The sequence below is a fragment of the Numenius arquata genome, chromosome 14 (genome assembly GCF_964106895.1).
Source record: "Numenius arquata chromosome 14, bNumArq3.hap1.1, whole genome shotgun sequence".
Classification (NCBI taxonomy): domain Eukaryota; kingdom Metazoa; phylum Chordata; class Aves; order Charadriiformes; family Scolopacidae; genus Numenius; species Numenius arquata.
The window spans coordinates 11,570,626-11,589,685 of NC_133589.1; the positions used below are offsets into that span (position 1 = coordinate 11,570,626).

The 19,060-nt window shown below is 40.8% G+C and overlaps 1 non-coding gene across 1 annotated transcript; it reads left to right on the forward strand.

Annotated features, from left to right (window-relative positions):
- The first annotated feature begins 5,503 nt into the window (after positions 1–5,503).
- Positions 5,504–5,575, forward strand: TRNAT-CGU (transfer RNA threonine (anticodon CGU)). The gene has a single exon. It is a non-coding gene; the product is annotated as a tRNA-Thr (tRNA).
- Positions 5,576–19,060: the final 13,485 nt, after the last annotated feature.

A 19,060-nucleotide genomic window follows, 5' to 3' on the forward strand; every position in this document is an offset into this window, starting at 1 on the left:
TACATATGATACTCTTCAATATATTTTAAATGAAGAGGCTTCATAAAAGTTAAAACAACTGTAAACAATTACCTTTTTGTATTGCTCATTAAGCTGTACAATCCTTATTTTGTAATTTGTCATCATATTTTCATGATGTGCAGCTGCTGGGGTTCACACTCCCACACCTCATCTTCTAACTAGTTCTCTGAAAAGTGACTGGTTTTTTGGATCAGCCCAATCTTAAAACCTAACCTTCCAGGAATCCCTATCCTGCCTTAGTACTTTCTAAAAAGTATGAACAGTTTGGAAGGGAGTGCTTTTCCTAGGCTACCCAGAGGGTAACCATGTGTTAACTACACAAACCTAAGAAGCTCTGACAGTGTAGTAACAACTCCAGAGACGTATTAAGTAATTTTGGACGTCGTTCTTTTTCACAAGAGCAAAACACCTTATTTTTAAAAGTATTCTGAAGCCTAGTGCAGAATAGGACTTTACCGTTACCATGCATTGACCAGTTATGACTGTGTAGGGGTACTAAAGGGATCACTGAACAAGCACTAGTTTAAACCCATCCCTATCAAAAAGAAATTGAATCGAGAATCGATCAAAACTCAAGATGCTGTAGTAAGACTTGGGAAAATACAGTATGATTCTAGTACGTATTTTTGTCAACCATGGAAAGTCAAGTTGCTAGCAAAATTCTCTAAGGATAATGGATTAGTCCACACCTTTTGCTGGTGGAGAGAGCAACAAGCTGCAAGACTGAAGCCATGTGTAAAAGCAACAGCAAGGGAGACTGGGCACTCTAATACTGTTCTGACTCACAGTGCCAGAGTGAAAAAGGAAGAAGGAAAAACCTGGAGTTTCTCCCTCCCTCCAAGTGGCAATTTTTCAGGGAGAGGAAAAAGGGCAGCTCAAAATAGAGAATGAGGCACTCCAGAGAGGCGCACATTCCTGCTGTGAACCTGTCATGTCACTGCCCTGGAGCAGACTGTTAGAGTGGTTCCACTGAGCTGCTCAGATCAGGCCGCACAGATACATCTCTTAGAAAGCTGTGCCTGTGCCATTAGGCAAGCTTCTGAATATTCCCCTGATAGTTTAACCTCATTTGTGAGTCAAATGCAACATTTTGTTCACTTATGCAAATGAACCTTTAAGGCCTCTTAGAGTGAAGTCTAATGAAACTATTAAAATATCATTACAGATTACTGGGTGTATTTCACCTTGCGATACGGACTTTGCTCCTAATTGAGTTACAATGTCACAGATACAGAAATAATCCCCAAGTAAATGTATGTGGACATTCTTATCAGCTACAAAATACTGCGATTCTTTTATAGTACTAGTCTTGAATTTAACAAGAAAGTAGATTGTGTTTATATCACATTTTTCTTAATAGAAGCTACCTGTAATTCTCGAATGTTAAATAAAAAATAATTTGTAAAAAAAACATACAAGTAAGTACAAAGAATAAGGCTCTTCTGAGAGAAATTAAGTGATATTTCAGAACTATAATAAAGCAACGAAAGGATTAGAAAATGTAAAGCGAACACTAACCAGGTTGCAAATAATCCTTCTAAGCGGTTAGGGATGTAGGCAAGATTATACCCACTTTCATTCATTACTTTCCTGAATTCTTCCAAGGTTTTCAAGATGTGCTGGATTGTGGGATTTCATATTCGCATTTGTATTCTGGCAACTTGTGTTCTAGAACACCTTTGTGAATTTCTTCAGGAGAATGAGCTATGAGCTGTTCAATATGCACAAGCTTCTTTTCATGCTGAAGCTGCTTCACTTAAATACTTACTATGATACTTCCTCTTGTGGAGGCAGTCCCCATACAAGATCACCCACCCTTTCCTTATTAAAGTCAGTTCTAGGCTGATGACATCCGAACTTGGGCAAGTGTTACAAAACCCATAAAGCAGTAAGTAGTACACATAAAGCGGAACAAATTAAAACTTATTAATACGCCCTGTGAATTTCATAAAATACCTTTTCTTTATGAACTTTAACCATTCTAAAAGTTTGTAGGCTATATATGCCACAAACTTACCCTGAGATATCACACAAACATTGCAAAATAAGTTCAACACTTTTTAACTATGTTTGTGCATTACAGAATTTATAGTTAGAATATTTCAGAGATAAAGCACTTGTTTTGGTGCTAACTGGCACTCTGGGGTTTTGATTGCTTTACAAAGACCAAGAAATATAAACACATAACCCTCCCCGCCAAAGTGTGTTCATATTAGTATTATGATGTAAACATAAAGACAAGAAGGACTGATGAAGTTTGAGATTATGCTGAATACTTCCAGAAGCTAAACCCTGCTTTTCAATAAAACCCGAATTATATTAAACCATGCTCTACAAATGGCCATTAGCACATTTGTCTTTACTCCTTAAATGCTATATAGTCCTGCCTATTAGCTTGTTGTGTATTATACAAATGGTGCTAGAGTGACATATTTCTTAGAGTATTTGTGCTATCTCAAGCTAGAGATGTTTCCTTGATAGCAAAAAAAGTCACACACGTGGCCCCCCACCCCATGCTATACTCTACAACCCCAGGGAGACCTTTCTAAAAGAGAATCAAAGTAACAAATTAGAGGAGTGTCTAAGAGGCAGCAGCTAGAAGGTTTTTTTTTTTCCTTTAAGTGTTTATCTGTAAAATCATAAAGTAACTCTAAGAAGTATTTCCCTTCACATAAAAAAATACCTGAAGATGAGTCTTCAGTCTTCTCTGTAGAACGAGGACTGCGGGGCAGCTGTACTATAACACTGCATCATTCTTGAATCCCTCCAAGACAACTCCTGTTAATTAAAGTTAAAATAGTGAATGGAAACATTCTTCCATAAAGCTAGGACATAGTCTAAGCTTAAGTAATTGATAACCGAGGAGTATTTCAGCTACCTCATAGCAAGTCTTTATAAACTCAGTTATACAGTTGCACAAATTCTGCATAAACATGACTGTTCCCCTGTATCTCCTCCAGAGAATTGGGGAGATTTATAGAAAGGCCTAGTTTTGTACACTAAAACAGACATCAAAGAACTCTCCTAAAGCAACACCTCCATCTCATAAGAGTGAGGCTTAGAGAAGGAAGAACCTGGTGATTTTCTTCTTCCAACAAAATTTCTGACATTATCTTTTCAACATCAGAGTCTTCTAAAGACTTTCCTTTAGGAAATTCATATTGTCTTTTAAAAAATAGTTTGTCAGAAGAGAATACTGCATAAGGAGGATTCAGAATAAAGAATAAAGGCTTTCCCACAGAGCTTAAACAGGGGTAATGATCAACAGAAAAAACACTTTCAAACAAAAGTATCAAAAAAACCTCCAGGAAATTACACATTTTAAAATCGAATTTACATTTTTAGTTATAAAAACTATTGTTTTGATAAATCAGCTCACCATTAAATAGCACTTTATTTAGATAGACAGCAACATTTTTTCCAGACGCATTGAAGAAGTTAGGGTCAGAAAGTAGGCAACTTTTTTTAAACCTGACCAACTATTTCCTCTTAACGTACTCAGAAGAGCTTTGTGATTTCAAATCGAACTTTCAGTCTCCCCATACAGCTAAGGAAGAACTTCAGCATTAGAAGTTGCTTTACCATTAAATACTATTTCTGATTCTGACCTAATATATTTATTAAAAATGTAGTGTATTTGAAGAGATGTAACTCATATGAATTCCACATATAGTTCAAATAGTCCCCTCGGCTTCCTCCCATCACAAAATTACTCCTCAGCTCACAGAGATACGAAAGTACGAATAAAATAAGCACAGATATGAGCTGCACAGGAACTGCGATGACAAGTTACAAGTGGCAAGTATTGGTACATAAAAGAGCATAATTTGTAATAAGCTAGTAAGCCAGAAATGGAAGGACATCAGCCAAACATGATTTATTAACATCTAACTCCTTCCTGCTGCCAGCTTGCTAATACTAGGAGTAACTCTTCTTCAGTCAGCTAAGATAACGGGCCCTCTGAGGTCACTTCTTATCGTAAAAGTTATAGGAGTGAGAGCTGAGTGAGACAGCTTCCACTCCTACGCATCATCACGCTTTTGAAATGCTGCGGTGATCATTGTATGATCAAGATAGAAGCAGAACGCAACAGTACTATTCTGGCTTCCCAACTTTCCATAGTCCAGATGAGGGTATGTCCTTTGAAGCTAGTGATGAACAAGACTAGCAGATAAACTTCAGCAAGTGTTCAGGTTGGCCAGGCCATCAGTTATGCCCCCAAGGACTTGAAAAACAAAACAAATCACCTTTGGGACAGCTATCCCAGGGTAGCAGCAAACACACTTAACATGGGATGACTATCAGGTAAGGTAATTTAAATTAGACACCTTTCACTGCAGGTGAAGCTAATTCAAATTGCTCTGTTTGCTGAAACAGAAGCACAGAGTTATCACAGAGAAGCTGACAAACGGCAACTTTTAAAGAACTGAAATTTGTTCCTAGAGTCAAATCATCAGCCATGAGTTTTCCTGATCCCAGTTCAAAGAACATCCCAAAAGGATACAGATACATTAACCTTTTAAGACACCTGCATTGCAGCGTCACCAGATTAGTAACTCCAATCTCAACCTTTACAAAGGTACCTCTGTTAACATGCTTCCTCCACCAAAAAAAACCCCCAAAACAAAGACATCATAGCCAGGATCAGTACTCCCCCAGGTCACTAAACGAAATTCCTTTCATCTAGGAAGATGGGTGTCCAGCAAAGGTTTCATAGGGATTTTAAAGGGATCTCCACAGTGAGCAGTAAATGAAAAATAAAAGTTTTGCTTTCAAGTCACACTTGTAAACATCTAGGAAAACAAATCTAGAAAAACATGTATTTCAGTATCTTCTCTGTATTTTACAACACTAAGTTTCTTACAAAGTATCAGGCACTTAGTACGTTTAATTTTATATTTACCATTTAATTATCCCAGCGTTTGGCATTTTTGCTTCTTTTCACAGAAGAGGAAAGTTTTACTCCCGCTCTCCCCCCTCCCGCCCCCCAATCTGTTCTTTCTGGCCTGAGGAAGATTGCAATTGCTGCCAATACATTTACTAATCTAAATGTACGAGTGCCATCTTTCGGTAAAGCAAAGGGCGGCTGCAGCAGAGCTGTGGGTCCCAGTCACCGGCGGCACCACAAAACCGCAGCCTCCCCCGAGGAACCCCTCTGTCGCCGCGCTCCGGCCCGTTCTCCCTCAGAGGCGGGAGGGCCCCGGGGACCCGTCTCTAGCCGGTGCCGACTCGGAAAGAGGGACTTCTCCACAGGCGGCCGGGGCACCTCCGAGGACCCTTCCTCAGCCCACGAATTCCGCTTCCTCAGCGGGTACCTACCGAGGGGGAGCCCGCGGGCGGCGCTGAGGGGAACGGCCGCACGCGCCTCAGCGCCCGCCAGGTGCAGCCGCACGCGGCGGGGGAGGGGCTGCTGGCGCGAGGCCGGCCGGCAGCGCCGGAGCGGCGCCAGCGATAGAAAGGCGTCGGGAAGCGGGTTAACGCAGGCGCGGTGGCCAAGTGGTAAGGCGTCGGTCTCGTAAACCGAAGATCACGGGTTCGAACCCCGTCCGTGCCTTAACGGGTCCGCGCCGGCGGTAGCTTCCCCATCATTTTTAGGGGCAGGCGGGGTTGGCGGCTCGGTGCCGGTAGGGCTCCGGGGGCTGCGGCGCCGTGCCGGTAGGGCTCCGGGGGCATTGCCGGCTTGGCCCGATGCCGGTAGGGCTCCGGCGGCGGCATGTGACCTGCAGCGCACCGAGCGCAAGTGATGCTCCACGGGGTGTTGCTGCTGCCGCTCCGGCGTCCCCCGGCCTCAGCAAAGCCCCGGGCAAACGCCCCCCACCTGCGTGTCACCTCGGTCAAACCACCCTCCTCTGCCTCGACAAATCACTGCCCTCACGCTTGCCACGTTTTTCTTCAGAGCGCCTTCTCGAGGCCTAACCCGAACTCAAGAGACCCTGGAGCTCACCTGAAGAAGCAAGAGTAGAAGACGGTTTCAAACGTGCAAAGAAAAGCTGTCTACCAACGCCAAGGGACAGCCGTGTCACACGTGTGTCCTACACAGCGGCCTGGAAGCACGTGCTGGTGCCCACCAAGACACAGGTGGTGGTTCCGCTCCTGTGAGGAACAAGTGGAACAAGCCCTGATTTGAATAAATGTTCTCCACAGGCTGCATCTATCAAGATCATCCCAGAATTCCTGGTTCTTTTCGTTGGAGTTTCCCCTCTCTTCCCCCCATAATTCATTTAGTTATTTACTAATTTAGTTCTGTCTTCTGGTTGGTAACAGATGAAGTTTCTTCATCTGCATCCCTAACCGCTTAGAAGGATTATTTGCAACCTGGTTAGTGTTCGCTTTACATTTTCTATTTTTTTAAACAGAAAAACTCCCCGTCACACTGGAACAGGAGGGGAAAGGTGGGGCTGGTTCTGCTGGGGGCCGATGGGCAATGCTGCCCCGTCTCCCAGTATGAGCAAACCCCCCGTGCTTCAGACTCAGCTGGTCCAGCAGCGTCACAAGCAGCCAGGACACAGCTCGGGGACACTGAGGGGACCAGCCGCCAAACCGGCACACACGGTTAGGGGCTGACAGCGCTTAAAACCATCCTAAGGGTGTAAATAGTAACAGCACTACAAATTGAGGGGAGTCCCCGTTGATTCACGTTTGGTGTCTGCTCACCAGCTGCAGCTCCACTGCCCTTCGGTTAGTCCACACCGACAGTTCTGTTTTCTTCCTGACAAATCTTCCTCTCGCAAACTGCACCACTCTTGTCCAGAATCAAATCTGTACAATTGCTGTATGAACAAAAATAACTGTCATTAACTATGTACACCATGCTCTGTAAAATCTTTTACAATAAAATACGTAAATTTTGTTGGTAGGTCAAAATCATCATTCAAGTTATATTTTGATTCAAAGAAGGACTGTAACCATTTATTCTATATGAGGCTTTTTCACAGATTTACTGTTACGAAGATTATCTGTGTTAATTACATGTAATTAAAACTTTTTGCACTCAGTTTACTTTCAATATTCACAAGTGTCCAGAACTGCTGTTTAGCAAATTTGGCATAACTTTGATGAAGCATCAGCAGAGAGGAGACCATAGTGTATACCTTCCAGCTCATCTCTGAACTTGAAATTTCCAGAATGAAATCTGTGACAACACTGCCCAGTCTCCCTAGAGAGAAGAAAAACATAAATTATTGATTTTGAGCAGTGACAGTTTCAGCTCAGAGCACATGCAAAACTACAACCCAAAATGCTGTAAATAGATTTCTGTTTTCTCGGATATTTTTACTCCTGGATATGAAGGACAGTGAAGAACAGCCCTGTCCCTGAAGCTGCTTTTGTAAGAGGGGTTTCAAAACTAAACATAAAAATCAAACTCAAGGACAAAACAAGTATCCAATAAATACTGCTTTCTGTTACTACAACCTCAGGGATAAACCTGGAGAGAAGCCACTCTGCCTGTGATGAGTAATGGTTTCATAAATTTTTGCTTGTTTTTTTTAGAAATACAGGAGTAAGGCAGGTACGGACGAGAGCTACAGCTGCGTCTCACCCACACAGCAATGGTTTGAGGCCTGTGAGTCTGCGTTAGTTACACGGCACACATGGAAATTAGGTAACAGAGCCTGGTTTTCCATAGTTTGCAGAGAGAACTTACATTTTGCTAAACAGCACTGCTAAATTATGAATTTGATAATAATTTTGCTAAGTAACATTTTAAGACATGTCTTATGATTATTTACTTTAATTTTGTAATTAGAAAACTATGAAATCACAGCATAAGAGGAGCTAGTGCAGACCAGAAATTGGTAACTCCAGCAGCAGTTAGGATGCAGAAATAATTAACATACCACACAGGTTTACTGCCATGACATAGATTCATTTACATGATGTCAAACCTTTTTGAAAGTGTTACTCTATTTGCCTTCAGCTTTCTCCTTTTTAGGTAACACAATCCCCAAATTTTAAAATCTCTCCATTTTGGTCAGGTTTTCTGCACCTCTCATCACACCTTCACTCGTCCTTGCTACGATCCCCTGGATCCTCTTCTACATACTCTTCTTGAAATGCGGCCCCAAAGTGGCCACGCTGCTGCTGCTTCCCAACACCCAGCAGAGCAGAGCATTTTTCCCCAGCACAACTCACAGCAGGGCACCGTGAGCGGTACCCCGGGAATCTGCATTACATGTACCCAGCAAAGCACAAGCTGCCATAGTTATAGTGCTCTGAGAAGCTGCCATCACATCACACCACACCACATGAGTCATTACTTGTGAGCACAAACTATCCCTATTGGCACACGTGGCCCTGTCCCCAGACCGGACCGTGTGACATGAAATTTAAGCTGGAAACTTCCTCTCTCACCATGTGCTTGGCAGCGCTGCAGCCCCTCTGCAACCCTGGCCCCACGGGGGGAGCTGGAGGGAGGCTGCGGGTCCCGCTGTCACCCAGCATGCCAGGCACGGCAGGGCGAGTGGCCCACGGCAAGTGCTTAAAACAGCAGCTGGACTCTGACGGGGCTGAATCCCAGGGCAGAACCTGTAGTATGGAGTCATGTGAAATGAGTCCTCTCCTTAATCCAGCTTCTAGTATCCATCGTTGCATCATTTTTTAGAAATTATTTAGAAATCCCTCACACTGTATGGGTGAATGCGGAAGGTGAAGCAAATCTAATTTAGTTTAATCATCTTTGTTGTTTTAACAGAGCCTCTTGCTGCCTTTCTGAGTTAATTGAATTTTACATGTGACAACCAGTATGACCAACAGAGGACAGCACATCCATTTCTTTTAACGATCAAAAGATCCTGAACTTGAAGCTGCCATTCACTTTTTCACTCAGGAAATGAGAGTGACAGGCAGAGTAGAGCAGCGTGTCACAAATAAGCCAGCCAGCTTAAAAAGGCCTTCTTGCAATTAACTAGAGCTGGTTTGAATTCCAAGAGCTTACTTTAAATAAATCCACTCTAACCAGGCTAACAAAGCACTGAGGGTGCACCCTCTGAAAGCTGGGTCTGTTATTTTGAAGGAATTGTTGATTGAGCACTTCAAGAACAGTTAAAACAGACTCGGGAGCCAAAGCACATTCAGGATTGTCAGGTGAACTCTGCTACTTCCCCTCCAAAACTGCGGACAGACAAGGTGTCTGTAACTAAGTTTTAATTAAATGTGAGTGTTTATAAAACACTGAAGTAAAGCCAGACTCCAGTGTTTTTACTGCATTTGATTCGGGGGCAGAGAAGATCTGCAAGTCATAATGAAATTCAAAGAACAAACCCAAGGTTTTCATGTGGCTGAGGGGAATTTCATTACGGAAATTCAATTAACCTGCAAGAGTTGCACACATTGAAATCTATTATCTTTCCCCAAAAGCTGGCTATTGTGGTTTTTATAGTAACACTTACTATTCCTGGATAAATAATGCTTTATTACACATGCATTGACATCTTTATATAATGAATAGCATATAAAAACATCTTCATCTGTTACTGCTTTGCAAACATTCATCCCTACTTCCTATGAAATGTATCAAATAGTGTGATTTTAAAAAGATATGACTAAAGAAGGGTTAGGTGTTGGACACAAGCACAAAGCAAATATACAGATTTAGGAGACACGGGAGGAATAATAGTGGCAGTGTGCAGGTCTACTACAAGTCCCAATTTACATTTGTCAGTCAGGGCCTGATCCTGTGAATTGCTGAGCAGAATTAATTAACAGCCTAAGATACCATTAAGTCAATGGGGACTGACAGTGCTCAGCAGTTCTCAGTATTGCGGCCCTTAAATAAAAGCCAACCTACAAATTCTCATTCACGCGAGTAACGACACTGCACACATCTACAGTAATAACATGAATTATTCACATCAGTGTAGCATAAAAGATGCAACCCACAAAGCGTGTTTAAAATAACACACGAACATTAATTAGTGTTACTGTGATACATGGGAGGGTTATCGTTTGGCCCATTTTTTACCCATATGTGTTTTCCTTTTATTTGCTGTGTGCACAGGTCTGATATGAGGACATGGGGGAAAGTAAATAAAGGAGATAGACATCTATAAACATTAGTAGAAAAGAAGGAAGGGGGGTTACTGATTAGCTTTCCTCCCATATGAAACTCCTAGATCATATCGGAGAAATGTGAGTTAAGTGTTTTACCATTCTTCTTTTTTTAACCATTATCTGATCAGAGAAGCATGAAAAGCACTTTATTGCTCACTTGATTTTTTTTTTTTTCCTGTGCTAGGAGCCCTCTGCAGGAAGTGAAGCTGAATTTCACAAATCTTCCCTTTCTGACGTCTCCCGAATTTCTAGGAATGCCCCTTCCCTGTTACTATATTTGGAGGTAGTTTCTAGGAAAAAAAATAATTTTCGGACAGTCTTGGACTCACCACACCTACTCTCGGAGGTCTGAGAGCCCCGGGTCTCCTGGCACGGCCCCCGCGGAGTTGAGGAGCTCACGGCTTGGGCTCAGCAACTCCCGGCGCAGACTGCACGTCTTTGTAGCACTGTTGGAGGAATGAGCATGGAGAGGGAGTGGGAAGGGGAGAGGTGTCTTTGTGGCAACAATGAGTGAATCTTCTCCAGTTATTTCCTGGTGGCTGCTCTTTTTCCTCCCCTGCACTTTTTTTTTCCCCGTTTTTTTTTTAAAGGAAGAGGATCTTAAGGAAAAAAGAAACCTTCTGGATTTTTTTTTTTTCCCCCTCCGCTTCCCCCTCTCCCCCTCCCCTTGATGTGGCCTCTTGTTTAGCTTGTGGCGTGACCGTGATGAAGAAATGTTTCTGGGCGCCTGGCAGGGTGATCTTTTTATGTAATGAGTCAGGATTTTGCCAACGGAAGGAGCCGGCTCGGAGCGAGGACCGAAGGGCTGTCTCCTTTCAAGAAGGGGAACCTGCCAGCCGAGCGATCCTCTCCTCGGGATCCCCGCTCGCTCCGGGCGCTCGTTTATTCACGGCTTGCGGGGGCACCGCCGGGGGCACTGACAAGTGGTAAGTTGCGCTCTCCTTCCGCGCCCCCCGCCCGCCCGCGGGGAGAAGCGTGGCCCCGCGCACGTCCCCGCCGCCTCCGAGGCCCGCAGGTGGGGCCGCCGCCCCGCGCCCCGCTCCGCCGCCGCGGGCAGCCGGGGCCGCGCCCTGCCGCGGGGATGGGAAGGCTCCGCGCCAGGCGGGCACCTGGCCGAGGGGGCGGCCGGACCAGCGCGGCCGCGGAAAGGCGCTCCGCGGACCGCGCATCCTCCCCTCCCCTCCCCCCCCCCCCGCCCCGGCACGTGCCGGCGGCCCCCTGCCCACCTGCCGCAGGCCGCGGAGGGGGCGCCGGCGGGCGGGAGGCCGGGGCCCGCCTGGCTCCGCCGCCGCGCCGGGAGGCCGGGCGGGTCGGCCGCCGTGCCCGGCACCCTCGGGAGCTACAGGTGTCCGCTGCTCCCGGGGGTGCGGCCAGCGGCACCGTCCCGGGGCCTGAATGCGGCTTCTGGGGTCGACTTTCGCCCAACGCGAGTAAGCGGTAGGTGTCGATAGGCATCGTTTGATGAGCTCCTATGAAATAATAGTAAGAAAAACCTTCCAAATCATCACAACCATAAGTCAGTCAGCTAATTCCTCTTCCTACAGGCCGTATATTTTATTCTAACGTTTCTACTTAGCCAGAATTTCCATCAACTTCTATGCGTTTTTCTTTCAAGATGTGTTTGCTGACTGCACAGCAGCTCAGCGAGGAGAGCACTGTGTGTATCTGGATGGTGATTATCAAAAGCAGAATAAATGTAATAGTGGCTTTTCAAGCACAGTAATTAGTTTATTTTAAAGTAACTGACAGCATTTACCTACTTCAGTCATCCAAGTGTAAACTATAATGCTTTTAAACTTGGATTTTATTTAGAAGTTCTGTTGGAATTATAAACTGAGGATTTAGAAAATATGTTCCTTTTGTCTACAAATCTCTACTTTTCCTCTCATCTTTGAAAGAAGTTCTTAAGAAACATCATGCTGAGGGTAGCAAGACTTAGACACACAGCTGCATACTTGAAACTACCACTATTAGTGGAAAAAGACCTAACTGTTTCAAGTAAAGTAAAAATATTTTCTAGTGTATTGTACAAATAACAAATTTAGAATAATGACAGACATCTCTCTATAACATGTCAACTTTAGTTTGAAATATAGTGGAACAGATCGGCAAGTAAGTCTTTGCTCACTTTGAGAAGAACTCTTAATAGATATTTTGAGTGCCAGGTCTAATAAGTAACTGTAATTCTGGGGGAGTTCCGTGTCACTTTATAGACACTTACAGAAGGTGCTACTTAATAAACAAATCATAAAATGTGAATAAAAACAAATAGTATCTGTTAGCAATTCCTGCTGTCCAGAAAGCAAATGAGTGTGTATTGTGACTTAGCTAAAATATTCTCTTTTATTAATCTGAAAATTACTGACTTTGTAAGCAACGATTCTCTCAGTTGATTGGGCACATCTTACAAAGATACTTTACTTACAAATTGAATCTCAGAACGTTGTGGTTCCAGAGTCGGGGTTTTGGGGGCGAGATGAGCTTATGTTTTATCCAACTGGCCCACAAAGTCCCGCTTTTGGTGGTCACTTTGCTCTGCAAAAGAAACCAGTACATTATGGCTCTGACAGTGGATATTAAACTTAGTAGTAAACTACTGCTGCACTTAGGAAAAGGCTACTATACACTTTAAATAAATTAAAATATTCTGACTTTCACGTTGTCTTTAGTGATAAAAATTGGATAGAAAATACTATCATTCTGAGAGTTAAACATAAAAAATGTTTTCGAACTGTTGGTGGTGCTTTGCTCTTAAAAAGCCAGGGAAAACCAAAGAAAAACTTACGTTTCAAAGACTGGTCATTCAATATAGGTGAATTGGAGAAAAGGAAGGAAATCCCTAGAAAAGAGAGGCAGCTTAAACCTTGAAAGCATCATATAAACACCAGTAACATTTGTATTGTCAATCCCCTCCTCAGTTTTTTTTTTTTTTTTTTTTTTTCCCACAGTGTTCAGTGTTAATGTATCTCTTTAGCTGGTTTTTCATGTCTGTGTGCTTGTGTGTCTACTTGGGTACAGTCTGTATCTATGAATCAATTTAAAGATTAATAATTTTTGTACTGATGAAAGTTGCAGAATATATTTTTATGAGTAAGGCACTGTAAACCTGAGCTTGATAAAGCTGTTTGTGTTCATTTTACTATTTACATTTTGGTATCAATACCCTGAAGAATCTAAGCATAATTTTTACTTAAAAACTATGTAATTCTTCTTTACTCACGGGATTCGAGTAAGCATTGAAAATCTGCTGATAGATAAGCTGAACTTTCTTGTGGTTCTGAATATACTGTACATATATTTAAGACTGAATGAACACATTACACTCATAATATTATTTAGACAATGGCTCACGTAGGCAGTGTACGCACAAAAATTACACACAGGAGCATCCTCTCAGTTGGTGTAAATACATCTGTCATAGTTTTGACATTTTATGCCAGCTAATCACCTGCTTAAGTTACACATAAACATCCAGACATTCACATTGTGGTCACATTATCATCAGCAGTCAGATTAATTTTAAGTGCTGACCTACTCAGCCTGAATCAATTCAAGTATTTCAAAAAGGCCTGGAAATTCAGCTGAAGTAACACAGTGGTACACCGCTAAAACAAAGTTGTTGGTATGTGATATAATTGCCTGACTATATGCAGGATCTGTATATTCATGCAAATGGGTATCATGTTGAATTACCAATATTTTTCTATGGAATTCTAGTATTTTACATTTTATAGCAATATAATCACTACACATGTGAAATAGCACATATCCAAACGTCAATGCAACAAATTCCTCACTTGTTTAAGACTGAAATAAGATGTGGAAGATCTTAGGTCAGAACTGTGCTACTAATATGCCGTTTAGCTACTAGTTTGCAAAAAATAATGCTGTTCAAAAGCAGTATTTATGAAGGTTACATACTCGTGAACCAATTAAGCTACAAATTTAACTCTAGAAATTTTTTATTTTTGAATTATAGTACTTAGCTTGTGAATACATTCTAGACCTGTCCAATATTATAAGTTGTCAGATTTGGATTGGTTTAACGGTCTCTTCACTAGTATTCTGAGAACATAAGAGCAGAGAATCAGAGATTAGAGAGTGGATCAATGTGAGGATCTTGCTTTAAGGGAAAAGAGAAACAAACTTACATATCCAAACAGCAGCAAAGATCAGCTCTGCTCTGCTGACACACAGCAGTTGCTTCTCACTATTACTTTAAAGCTCTTAAATTAAAATGTATTTTTGTATAGCTACTTTCAGTAAGATGTGCTTTACATAGTCCACTATGTTAATCAGCTATTTTTAGATATTTATTTCAAATAGGTTCTATTTGATTCTCTATTGAAGACGTATAAAATTCACATGTTCCTCCTTGTGCAATAACCTAGCTATAGAATTAATAAACTATTTAAATGATTAATGAGCAGTGTTAAAGAACACAGTTACACTTCTGTAGGCCTTCCTGATACAAAATTTTTATTCAGGTTTTTTTCCCATTAGTAAGCTTACAGAAAGGGCTCCTGTTTTTCTCTAGTGTGCAGTAAAGCAGACAATTTTCTATTAGTACAGATACAATGCATATATATTAAACTTCAAATGTATGTTAATTTTATATGTTAGCCAAATTAATGATGATTAGACAAAACCGTGATAGTTTCCTTAAACATCTATGTTATAAAAATTTGATGTCTTTCCCTCACACTGGTTTTCCCCCAAGGTTTGCGTGCAGCATGGGGTGGTGGCCTCAGAGCTGATGCTCCTGAAGTGCACTGCGTATCCAGAGCATTAATAATGAAATACCTGTGATCAGTCTATTTTGCTATTTGAAATGAAAAAAGAAATACAGAAGATAAAAAGTAGATGGTATGTTTGGAATCCAAATTAATTTTCCTTGAGATAAAAACTGTCATGAATTATTGAAAAAATAATATTTAGAAAGATCAGGTCCAATTATTTATTGCATTTAAAATTTATAAAATTTAAAGCCCTACTAGCTATGTTTCTATTTAAAATAAATTTAAAACTACATTTTTAGAATTACTTTTCTGCATTTTAAAGCAAACCTTTAAAAAAAACAGCTTAAAACCACTGAATCAGCAGGGGATTATCAAGTGGCCTAATCTGTTTACTTTTGAAATTTTATTGAAAGCAGTGAAAAGATCAGGATCTCCACCAGAATCCCGTGGCATGGTTTGGGGATTGGTCTGTGGCCTGCATTTTCTGAAGCAGGGCCTCAACCTTTGACATCTCCTGACCTCATGTTGCAACAGAAAAGTTTTGTGCCTCCCCTCTGATCTAGCCATAGAAAAAAAGAGAGAGAGGCAGTGACCCCGAGTTTGGAAACTTATGACCTGGAACAACTAAAAATTTTGCCTTAGTGAAGGCTACAAAATCAGTCGTTCCTTCCTATGAAGCTATCCAGAGTTTTTCCAGGGCAAGAACAGACAGCCAAGGTATGATTTTTAAATTGTGTCTTGTTCTTCGCTTTGTTCTAATGTTAGACATCAGCACTGCTTGCCTGTGTGAAACCTGGGCCTCATGCCACAAAGAAAATCTATGTGAACATACACCAGTATATTCCAAACATATTTTTCAGAGGTATCATTCAAAAATCCTTCTTTAATTTGACTTAAAAATCATATTTAGCCCGTTATGAAGCAAAAAAAAAAAATTGTAAGTTTTTTTTGGATGGCTTTAAAATATTAGTGGAAAAACATTGCTATCACCTGGAAGCTGCACCCGTAGTGGAAGAAGTAGTAGAAAAGTGGTTGTATTACATGACCCACCAAATCCACTTCAGACCACGCAGCTTGAGACTATGAAGCTTCTGGTGATATTAACGAATTTAAGGCATCATTTGCCCTGTTCACAGTTCACATCAGTTAATAATTACGCCAACCTCTTGTTGCAATGTCATACGCTTTTCTCAGTCAAGCAATGCAAATGTGTAGGGAATTTGGTAAAGGTACAAACGAGGAAAAAAGAAACGGGGGGTTTGCCTGTTCTCAAAATGCCCAAATAATTTCTGTTTACAAGGTTTCAGTGCAAGGACAATGTTTATGTAGGTGACGTGAATGGATAGGTGTTGTTCAGCTTGTGGATTTTTTTTCAGGACATTTCTATGACATGTACAGAATAAATAAAGATAATAGGAATAGGAATAAAACCACATCTATTACTGAGGTAACTTTCTTTGTGAGGTAGCCAAACATGAATATGTGTTAGCGTTTGGTTTCAGAAGGTTATCACTGATTTCTGACTCCCTGTTGGATATAAGGCTCTTCAATTATCAACATTTTATTTTTCACAGTGGAATCATAATTCTCTACAGACAGGCCCCAGAGTTTTAAAATACATTTTTTTCTTTTCCTGTTTGGAGCATACCTGCTCTTACCTGAGCTCAAAAGAAGTCTTAAAAATGATGCATCAGTCCTATCTGAATTCCTAATACACTGAACGCTTATGTCACTGATACACATTAATAACTTCAAACAAAACTATTTCGACATTTTCAGTTAATACAGATGTAATATTTTAATTTAGCTGTTAATGGGGTAGGCTACAATTCACCAGTGTAATGTAATATTGATGCATTTTTGGTATTTTAAATATCTCAGCTTCAGTCAGTCCAAATCCTTTTACTGAAATCATGGCCTTTCTATCTGAACTGATATAAAGTAGTAGCTAGACATCAATTTTTAAAAGTAATAGCTTTTCTTTTATTTTGTAGGTCAGGATAAGAATTAAAACAAAAAAGAAAGACAAAATGCATTCTGTCATCTACAGCAAGGCACATATAAATGGTTTCAGGAAAGGGTGAGAAAAATCATTTCAGGATGTTTCAGAACTGGCCCACAAGGATAAGTAAAAATAACCGAATGCAGTAATTTTACTGAAGTGGTATTTCTATGTTATATATTACCATTGTTAAAGTCAGCATAATCTAGATTTTTGCTTTGATGCTGCTGCTGTTTGTAGAAAAGCTTTCTTTTGTAATAAAAGGCCTATTTCAAATCACACAAACAGCACACACCCCTGTCAATAGGTGCCTGGAAGCTGGTGTAAGTCAGCAGTATCTCCACTGAAATCACTGGACCTCCATCAACAAAAAATACAAGTGAGATCACAGTAAAATTTCTGGAACCTGAGGAAAGAACTGGGTTCGTTTTTTATATTATAACATGAACAACCACAGAGCAAATGTATTACACAGAACACCATATTAAATAATATATGAGGAACTGAGCATTGCTTTTTTGTCAAATATATTTGATATGTTATGATACAAGAATCTGTTGAATATGCCTGTTAGGTGCTATTTAGTGTGAATTATTTTAAAAGAGTAACTTTTCGCTAGCCACGTCAATTGGATAGGCATAACTGAAAGTTCAAATGTGCTACCTGTTTTACTGTAAGTCTGGAGTATTCAGTCTTTACTAAACTGGGATTCCTCTTTGCATTTTTACTCTGACTGGTCTTTCTGTATATATGGAAAAATGCCCACATGGTTGGTTGCAAAATGTTTTGAAATTCTTTAAAATGAAAGATGTTATATGATCTTATTATGTATCATTTTCCTCCATAAACTAACATTCACTGTCACTGAAGTAAATCCCTAAAAATGAGAGATGCAGGTCAACTGTTAATGATCATTATTCTGTTTCATTTTTTGCTTTTTGGGAGTGGAAAGGACAAAAATTGTCCTGGATTGTCTGTGCTTTATGCATAATGTTTTTAGCTTCACAATACTAATAGTATGTCTAAGATAGCTGCTTCAGAATTCACTTTGGGTAACGGACAGAACCATTTTATACATCCAAAGTAAATGAGTTAGAGGCCATTTGAAAAACTACAATTTTCCTATGCAGTGTACTAACAGGAAATTATGAAATCCCAAAGTATTGTTGGAAAATGGTTCTAACTTAAAAAAATTTTCTTTATAGTTTCATTCTTGATGTTCCACAGCATTCACCACTTCCTGCATGGCTCTTTACCGCAGGGAAAATGAGGGACTTTTGGGGGCAGATGTGTTTTCATTACACTATCATAATGCCCCTAAAAATCCTTATTGCTCTTGCAGTATTCTTCTGTGTTGCTGGGCCTGGTGTGAACTACTCGAAGACCTAGCTTATAAGTATAAATTTTCTCTAAAACCACTTTAAAAAACCCAGAGAGTTTTATTTTGTTTATCTTATATTATTTTTAGTTGTGTTTACTGTTGCTTAAAATATAAATGGCAAGATATGCAACCACCTGTTGGTAAACAAATGTCATAAGTCATAAATCCAAGGGACATGCCGATACTGTATGGTATTATGAAGAGGAATATAATTTGGCTTAAGAGTGAGAACTTCACTCTTTTGGTATGATTAACTTTTTTTATAACGTAAGAATTTAGTGTTTATGTCTCTGAGAACATGACACAGATTTTGCAAGCTAATTTGAATGAATGCCATAGCGGACCTCATTTAGAATAATAACCGCTTTTAAGAACATACATCAGGCCATTTATCAAATCTATAGGTCTGCCCAGTACTTTTATTTAAATTAAGTGCACAAAAATATTGAAATCAAATTTTCATGCAGTCCCAAAATAAACTTAGAATTAAACCCGGAAAAGACATTGTGGGTTTTTGGCTATTCTCTGCTTATTCAACTCAAAAGGCCTTTGTGTGGACATACCTCTTGCTGGGGCTTTTGAGGAAGGCGGGATGGCATACTCCATTGGGAAAGCAGTCGTGCTGTATGACTCCTCTCTCTGCCCCTCTGGGTGAGTGGGAGAGATCGCCAGGACTGGAGTGCCCACACTTAAGTCTTTCAGGCACAGGTGGCAGGTTCCCCTGAAGTCTACAGTTTTCCACAGCTCCTGAAGGAAAAGGCAGGAACATATAAATATAAACATGGTTTGTTTTTGTCTGGGTATTGCAGTACAATATATCATCAGTTTGACACATGCAGTACTAGTAACACGTTTCAGTAGCTGTGT